A 9,455-nucleotide genomic window follows, 5' to 3' on the forward strand; every position below is an offset into this window, starting at 1 on the left:
CATAAAACATCATCACTTCAACGCTAATGTCAGCAAAAATCCATTACCAGAGATACCGGTAACAACATATCTATTTGAGCCTTGATCAAATAAGCCAACTTTATATTCCTTTTAGTTCTAACAATCTTGATCTTTTTCCTTTCAAATAAAGTCCTGGAACTCCCCCCCCCCCCGCCACATTTTTTTGTCCCTTCACACAAAATTCTTGAAAGCTTTAACAAGTTTCTTTTGTAGATCCAATATAAGAACATTATCCAGGTCACTCTCTTGATTTATCATTTATAATAGAAAGAAGGACTAGGGGAGACATGATAGCAGTGTTCCAATATCTCAGGGTTGCCACAAAGAAGAGGGAGTCAAACTATTTTCCAAGGCACCTGAGGGTAGAAAAAGAAGCAATGGGTGGAAATTAATCAAGGAGAGAAGAAACTTAGAACTGAGGAGAAATTTCCTGACATAACAATTAATCAGTGGAACAGCTTGCCTCCAGAATTTGTGAATGCCCCAACACTGGAAGTCTTTAAGAAGATGATGGTTAGCCATCTGTCTGAAATGGTATAGGATTTCCTACCTAAGCAGGGGATTGAACTAGAAGACCTCCAAGGTCCCTTCCAACTCTGCTATTGTATTGTGTTATTGTATAAATGGTTTTGAATGATTAAGACATCAGCTGGTTCTTTTCTGTGTCCAAGATAACGTTTTTCCCACGTCATTCTTGTAGTCTGTCATTTTAAAATCCACTTTTAGTTGCAGATAAGTACACATAAAGTGATATTTCTATACTAGATATACATTAACTTTTGTGGCCCTTCTGCCTATGGGGGTATTTTCATTTGGTTCTGAATATCCATACATTTGTTCATTGAAAGGTCTGATCCAAATCATCTTGCTGTACCTTGGATGTCTAAATGGCTGGGCAGTATTTCAAATTTGCATTAAGAATAAGCCACAGGCACTGAAAAGTCCTAAGCAGTTTATACCCAAGTGAGAAGCACAACCACTATAGCTATAACCTATGGAATTGAAGCGCTCACCAAGTTTATCGAGGTTTGCTTTGCTCTCTTGGTTGCCCATTGAGTAACAAAGTTGTAGATGAAGAAGCAATAAATAGTAAGAGTGCATAGAAAGCTGGTGATCTGCTATCATTATTTTGACAATCTCTTGACTGCTTTTTTTTCTAGGTTTCCTCTTTAAGATAAGTTCTGTTTAAATTTTTTATCAGTCTGATCAATACAACTTTCATGCATTATGGTCACAATTCTAATTAGTACTCACAGAGTTTGTTTACATATCTTCCCAAACTGGTTTAATTATAGTTTGTTGAATCAGCCATAAGGTTCAAACAGCAGACTAAACCTAGGGTCAAATTGCATTTTGACTTAGTGCAATGTGTGAATTCAAGTACATCAGTAGCTTCAAATAATATTCTTAATCAGGGAGGATCACAAACCTACTTATTCCTTGCATGTAACTTCATGAAACAGCTGCATTCCTCATCTTGCAAACTGCTTTTTCAGGAAACAACTCAAATCGTCTGATGCAAATTCCTGGTTAAGTACTCCATCCATATATACAGTTTAGGAAATGAGTTGTGGCTGGTTCTGGAGCAGATTACAAAGAGTTAAGGGACGTTTTTGGCATCTCAGGCCAATGCTAAGCCAAGTTCTTAAAACAGCAGTTTAATTTGTTGCCATTAACTTTGCCAAACATATGACCTCACTAAAGTTTTTAGTAACAGCTCTTTTCATTTCGAATACTCCCTAGGGCCTGAAGCAAAGGAATATTTTTGGCTCTTGTGGGCATGGAACATGTTAAAACGTACTCAAATACAGTGAAAAAGGCAGTGTTTAAGCAATGCCCACTTTCCTTCCTGTCTAGGAGTTTAAACTAAAGCAATGTTGTGGTTAATTTGTAATTATATAGGGCTGTATATTTCTTTCCATATGAAGGATGGAAAAAAGCTACATGTCAGCGATCCAGCATGAAATATAGTTTCTCTGCTCCCATTCTCACAATGACAATGTAATCTGGTAGTAAAATGAAGCCCCATTTCGTATTAACTCTAGTGCCCTCTCTGTGGGCACACGAGCCATCACCCCAGTTCAGCTCCGCCGCGCATGTGCGTGTACCTCCTGCTGGCCAGCTGGTCTTCAGGTCTCTGTGTAGGGGGTGGGCGTGCAGGGTGCACGTGCATGCATGGGAGTGGGGCGCATGTACAGGGGGGGCATGTACATTGCACTTTGGGGGGGGGCGGGGGCGCGCTTTGGGCACTCAGTCTGGAAAATGTTAGCCATCACTGTTCTAGTGTCTTCATTCTTTATCTAAGCTATCTTTTACTTTATCTTATTTTAGCACTAACAGGTATTTAACATTTATGGCTTTAGTTGATGCATTGATTGATCTCACTTCTAACTGGTAATGGGGAAAAGGCCATTCTGGCTTATCATGGAAACATATTTTGATGTTCAATGGCTGATTGAATGGCTGTCCTTGTCCAACTCAAAGGGTAGTTGAAATTCCAGAAGTTGTTACTCCACTATTTGGATACCATTAAATTGTGGAAAAGTGGAATAGGCAATATGATCATCCTAGTTATAATTAACCATAATTTCACTCTTGGTTACAGAACATTGCCTTATAATTAAAGAGAAAGCACTGAGAGACATGTTTGCATTCTTGTTCTATATCCACATATGTGACATGTCACTGTGAGCGCAACTATTTTTAATTTCCATATGCCTCCGTGGTTCATTCTGATAGGGATAACCTGTAATTTTGTACATATGTAATATGCATGAACTGGTCTCAATATACATTTCCAAGAATGGATAAGAATAGCTGTTTAAATACAGAGTTCTTGTTCATTTCAGTTTCCCATTTTCAAAGTCAGCCTTAAATTCTGGGCTTAACATAGTTTTTTAAGTTACAAAAATTCATTCCTACCTTTGTTACTTTAATTCTGATAAAAATTTTACTCAAATAAGCATTCAGGGTGAACGATGAATCATATGTGTTTTAACAATGTGGGCTTGCCTAGAAGAAGCAAAAAAGTTGATCCAGGCAACTATAGCATGGAAACTCCCTCTGAATGTAAACCTTCACTATGGGATTAGATGTATAATGGGTATGCTTTATAATGCATTCCCCAGAATACTTATAGAGACAAACATTACCAAAAATGGAGGCAAGAGTAACATTCATTTTGAGCAGATCCTAGGTAGAATGCTAAGAAACACTGGAAGTAGCTGGACCTCATTGCCATTTTACTCTCTTATGGCATTCTGCATCAATAGTGTGTCAGGGACATTTAACATAGGCACAATCACCTGCCTAACATTGCTTAGAGCAGGAATTTATTTATTTATTTATTTATTTATTTATTTATTTGTTTGTTTGTTTGTTTATTTATTTATTTAAAGCTTTTATATGCCGCCCAATCCCAAAGGACTCCAGGCGGCTTACAAACAGAATATAAAAAAACACATAAAAACAATACAGTTTAAAACAACAATCATCCCTCATAAATTCATTCTAGTCGGGGCCGGACCTCAACAGTGAGGTCAACAGCCCCAGGCCTGCTGGAACAGCCATGTTTTTACGGCTTTCCTGAAGGCCATCAGAGTGGGTATGGTCCAGATTTCCGGGGGGAGCTGGTTCCAAAGAGTCGGAACAGCCACTGAGAAGGCTCTCCTATGAGGGCCCACCAGCCGACATTGCTTGGCCGACAGCACCCGAAGGAGGCCCAATCTATGGGATCTTACTGGTCGCTGGGAGGTATGTGTCAGCAGGCCCTAAGCCATGTAGGGCTTTAGAGGTGATAACCAACACCTTGAATTGAGTCCGGAGACCAATAGGTAGCCAGTGCAGCTCACGGAGGATAGGTGTAACGTGGGTGTACCTCAGCACACCCACTATCATCCATGCGGCCGCATTCTGAACTAACTGCAGTCTCCGAACACTTTTCAAGGGTAGCCCCATGTAGAGCGCGTTACAATAATCCAGCCTCGAGGTGACAAGGGCATGAGTGACCGTTAGAAGCGCATCCCGATCCAAATAGGGCCGCAATTGGTGCACCAGGCGAACTTGGGCAAAAGCCCCCCTGGTCACAGCCGACATATGATGTTCCAATTTCAGCTGCGAATCCAGGAGGAGTCCCAAATTGCGAGCCCTCTCTGAGGGGCGTAAATTTTCTCCCCCCAGGGTTAAGGATGGACTGTCCAAAAAGTCCTTCGGGGGCAACATCCAAAGCCACACAATCTTATCGGGATTGAGCACAAGTTTGTTCGCCCCCATCCAGACCCTAACAGCCCCCAGACATCGACAATCACATCCACCGCTTCACTGAGCTGGCAAGGGGCAGAAAGATATAATTGAGTTTCATCAGCATATTGATGATACTTTACCCCATGCTGTTGCATGATATCACCTAGCGGCTTCATGTAGATGTTAAATAGGAGGGGGGACAGGACCGAACCCTGCGGCACACCATACTCGAGGGGCCTAGGGGTCGACTTCTGCCCCCCGACCAACAACTACTGCGACCTGTCAGAGAGGTAAGAGGAGAACCATCGTAATACGGTGCCTCTCACTCCCACCTCCCCCAGGTGTCGCAGAAGGATACCATGGTCGATGGTATCGAAAGCCGCTGAGAGGTCAAGAAGCACCAGGATAGAGGAATATCCCCTATCCCTGGCCCGCCAGAGATCATCGGTCAGGGCGACCAAAGCAGTTTCCGTGCCGTACCCGGGCCTGAAACCAGACTGAAAGGAGTCTAGATAATCCATTCTAGACAGAAGGCTGGATTTGGTATTTACTACTGGGACTCTTCCAGATCATTTGCTCTCAACAGGGACCTACCTAACATTGAATGTGTTATTCTGCAAATGTAAGTTAGAAGGGTTAAATTGCTCCACCAGGCTCTTTGTTTCAATCTGTAGTTGAAAAAGAATGTTCCTCTCCTAGCATCTGCTTAAAATCTTCTTTCTGGGCCGTTCCAAGCAGAGAAAATAAATCTGCATCAGTTCAAGAGACCAGGTCCACACATAACTGCATGTGCAGTTGATTAGTTTCCATGGCTAACAATAAACTTGGAATGCTCACTTCATTCTCACAAAGAGTAGATTTAAGTCCCTTTTTCTTGATTGTGCCACTCTGGCCTTGCACCATTTCTTCTTTAGTTTCTCCAGTGTGGTGAAGAGCCACCGTAATAATTTCCCCACATAAATGGTTTATATGTGTAGTTTGACCACCGAAAGAGTTAACGGAGTAACTGCTGTGCGGGTTGCTTGAATGAAGTTCAGCATTGCTTCACTTCCCTTTTGCACTCCCTCGGTGAGTATTTTTTTAACAGCTGTCTGGGATCTGTTCCATTCAGACTTCCCCTAGTGTGGGCCTATGAAAACATGCAGTCTGGTACTCTCAGTAAAGTTTCTATTGTCACACCCTTTACGGGAAAGAAGGAAAAGAACTTAGAATGCTTCCATTTAATATGTAGACTATCTTCTGATTATCCTAATTGAATGAAGGCAGAGCAAATCTATCATTGTCTGACGCACAGACCCTTCCATAGCAGAGGTCCTCAACCCCCGGGTTGCAGCCTACTACCGGGCCATGGCCTCGTTAGAACCGGGCTGCATGTTAAGTGGGCCGGTGTGCATGCGCATGTAGCTCAACTCTTGTATGTGCAGCTCAATGTTCTGAACTAAGCTTCACAAAATCACGAAGCAAATTACTTGTCCCAACAAAACCACTTTTTATTAAGCTAATGTGAATTCCTCTCCTTCACATCCAGCAAGGTCCTGGCAAACAGTCTTTCAAGGGTGAATTTACAACCACAGAACTTATCAGGCTTGGAGAGCTGCCAGGTCAATATCTTCCAAACGCAATGCTGTACAAGAAAATACTTAGCAAGGAGTCTCTGAGAGTCACAAACAAATCTTCACATTAATTAAGCAAACTAATTGTCTCCTGCAAACTCCACTCCCCTTTCACTCCTCTGTATTCCCTATGAGACCGTCCACCTGTGCTTTACTCCCAAGTTGGCCCTTGCTCCTTAACTGTTCCCTTCTCCTGGCAACTCGTGCATGCGCACATCGGGAACAGGCTCCATCTGTTCTTCTGCCCCACTGATCCCCGCCTCTGAAGGAAGCTGATAACTGTCAAACAGCCCTGGCTCCATCTCTGCCTCTGATGCAGAGCCCTCATCAGAGCCTTCCCCAGATGCCAGGACTGGCCCATGTTCCTCCCCAGCCTCCTCACTGTGTGAGTCTGCCACCAGCTCTGCTGGTGGGCCACAACACTCAACTTGTGTAAACAGCAGGCTGGCACACATGTGCAACTCAGCTTGCATGTGCAGCCTGGGTCTCCTCTTTCCCCCCCAGCCAATGCGCCAAGCATGCAAAGGTTGGGGATTGCTGCCCCACAACATTTGAGGGTCTCTGCTATTGAGCTGCTTAGTTTCCTTCTTTCTTTTTAAATAGTTGTTAAATAAATATAGCCAGCAGTAATTTTAAGAGAATATGAGGACTGTGACCTGACAAATGCACGCACAACAAAAGCGCGCCGTCAAAATCACGCCCACAAAAGCGCAATTAGGGTTAAGGTAAGGGTTAGGTTAGGGTTAGGGTTAGGGTTAGGGTTAGGTTTAGGGTTAGGGTTAGGGTTATTACCTTGTTTTCACGTTGTTTGTTGAAGATGCGCTGTTGTGGGTGCGATTTCAAGATTGCGGTTTTCTCACCGCGGTTTTGTCGGCGTGCTTTTGTCGTGCACGCATTTGTCGGTGAACCTATGAGGACAACCAGCAGCAAGGGGGATGGACTCACTTACAATGGTGATGGGTGCGCTTTTGGAATACCTGAAGGACCTGGCAGGATTGTCTAGAGGCAGGTTGTCATGGAGAATAACTATCTGGTTGCTAAAAGTTGACACTGATTTAATGGTAAATAATCATCAGCAGTCTACTGATTGCTACTAGTGTGTCAGCAGCCTGGAGTTTTCCTACCAGACTGCTGGTACACCAGTGATGTCATACCCTCCATTTGCCTCTATTTGTGATACTTAGTAATTCAGGATCAGGATCATATTCTGAACTCTAACAATGAACAGCATTGGCCCCTTGTGTGGCTGAAAAAAATGAATTATTAATGTGGTCATATAATAAATGTATCACAGAAACCTTCAGCAATAATCTAGCATGGATCTCGGTTAAATTACCAGCTGGAAGAGCAGACTTTTTTTTGAAGCATGTGGGGGAGGAAAACCAACCAATTCAGATTTTGTGCAGTCTGAGGAAAAGGCAGTCTTTTCTCCCCTTAATAAAAAGAATGCTCCCTTTCTGTTCAGTAGATAGCTACCAAGCTGGCAGGAATAGCCAACACTCCAGAAGATAGGCCAAATATACAGAAGGATTTTGACAAACTTGAACATTGGACACTATCTAATAAAATGAAATTCAATGGTGAAAAGAGTAAGGTTCTACATTTAGGCAAGAAAAACGAAATGCACAGGTACAGTATAGGTGGTACCTTGCTCAATAGTAGTAACTGTGAAAGAGATCTTGGAGTCCTAGTGGACAACCATATAAATATGAGCCAGCGGTGTGCAGCAGCTGCCAAAAAGACCAACACAGTTCTAGGCTGCATAAATAGAGGGATAGAATCAACATCACGTGAAGTGTTAATATAAAATGACCAGATTTTAAGATGGGTAAAGCAGGACACCATTGACCCGGGGAGGGGGGCTCGGAGCATCTGAGCTGTAAAAAAAAAAAAGAGGGCTGTAAAAACCATGAAGCGTTACCCCTGCCACCGCCTCCTCCTCCGCCGTGCTTTTGAGGAGCTTCCGACGGCTGAGCCACTTGGCCCAGGACTGAGCCTCCTCCTCGCTGCGCTGCCGCCGCTGCCAAGCCCCCCCCGCCTGAGGCCGCTGGACGGCTGTCGCAAAAACGCTGTGTGTCGGCACGCGCACGCGCAGGAGGGGAGGGAGCCTCGCCCCTTGTCGGGTGCTGTGAGCGAGCCGAGTGGAGGGAGGGAAACCACTGCCCTCTAAAGGCCACATCGGGAACGACACTTCAGAGAAATAAAAACTTTTTTTTTAACGGTGTCCTTTTTAACATTGATGATTCGGCGTCTTTTCTTTCTTTTGGAAAATCAGGACTTTTTGAACACGCTGCGGGACACGGTACAAATTTTGAAAAATCGTGACCTGCCAAAAGCGGGACGTCTGATTATCTTATGTTAATACCACTTTATAATGTCTTGCTAAGGCCACATTTGGAATACTGCATTCAGTTCTGGTTGCCATGATGTAGAAAAGATGTGGAGACTCTAGCAAGAGTGCAGAGAAGAGCAACAAAGATAATTAGGGGACCAGAGACTAAAACATATGAAGAACGGTTGCAGGAACTGGGTATGTCTAGTTTAATGAAAAGAAGGACTAGGGGAGACATGATAGCAGTGTTCCAATATCTCAGGGGTTGCCACAAAGAAGAGGGAGTCAAACTATTCCCCAAGGCACCTGAGGGTAGGACAAGAAGCAATGGGTGGAAACTAATCAAGGAGAGAAGCAACTTAGAACTGAGGAGAAATTTCCTGACAGTTACAACAATTAATCAGTGGAACAGCTTGCCTCCAGAAGTTGTGAATGCCCCAACACTGGAAGTCTTTAAGAAGATGTTGGATAGCCATTTGTCTGAAATGGTATAGGGCTTCCTGCCTAGGCAGGGTGTTGGACTAGAAGACCTCCAAGGTCCCTTCCAACTCTGCTATTTTATTTTATTGTATTGTATTGTATGGTATACTAGTTCCAATTGATGTTCCATGTTCTTAAAAGCTATACAGATTACACTTACTTCCTTGTTAGGAAAATCACATCTGCTGATTTAAAAAAAAATATAGTTGGTTTATAATTCCTGGCTGTGGAAACTCCTAAAAAGCAAAACAAAATAAAAATAAATGGAAAATAGCGATCTCTCTCATTCTGGAGGAGCTCTGGGGACTGTAACAATTCAGGTTTTCTGAAATCGAAACCTCAAAAGCAGTTTGGGTTTTTTAGACTTGGGCAATTATAAAATTAACTGATTAATTTGACTTTTAAATAACTTGTAAGATGCTCACGCTATTAACAGCTGACATAGATTTTTTAAAATTGAGAGTGGTTTGGGAGGCAGCAGCATTTTTGGATAATTTAGGAAATATGGATTGTAACACAATCAGTCCTTGAATTACAACAGTACATTTAATGAGCGTTCAAATTTACAATGACACTGAAAAAAGCGACTTATGACTGTTTTTCACACTTACAACCATCGTGGCATCCCCATGGTCACATGATCAAAATTCAGATGCTTAGCAAGTGGTTCATATTGATGACGGTTGCTGTGTCCCGGGGTCATGTGATCACCTTTTGCGAATTTTTGACAAGCAAAGTCAATGGGAAACCCAGATTCACTTCACAAT

This window comes from Thamnophis elegans, chromosome 2, assembly GCF_009769535.1.
Source record: "Thamnophis elegans isolate rThaEle1 chromosome 2, rThaEle1.pri, whole genome shotgun sequence".
NCBI lineage: Eukaryota > Metazoa > Chordata > Lepidosauria > Squamata > Colubridae > Thamnophis > Thamnophis elegans.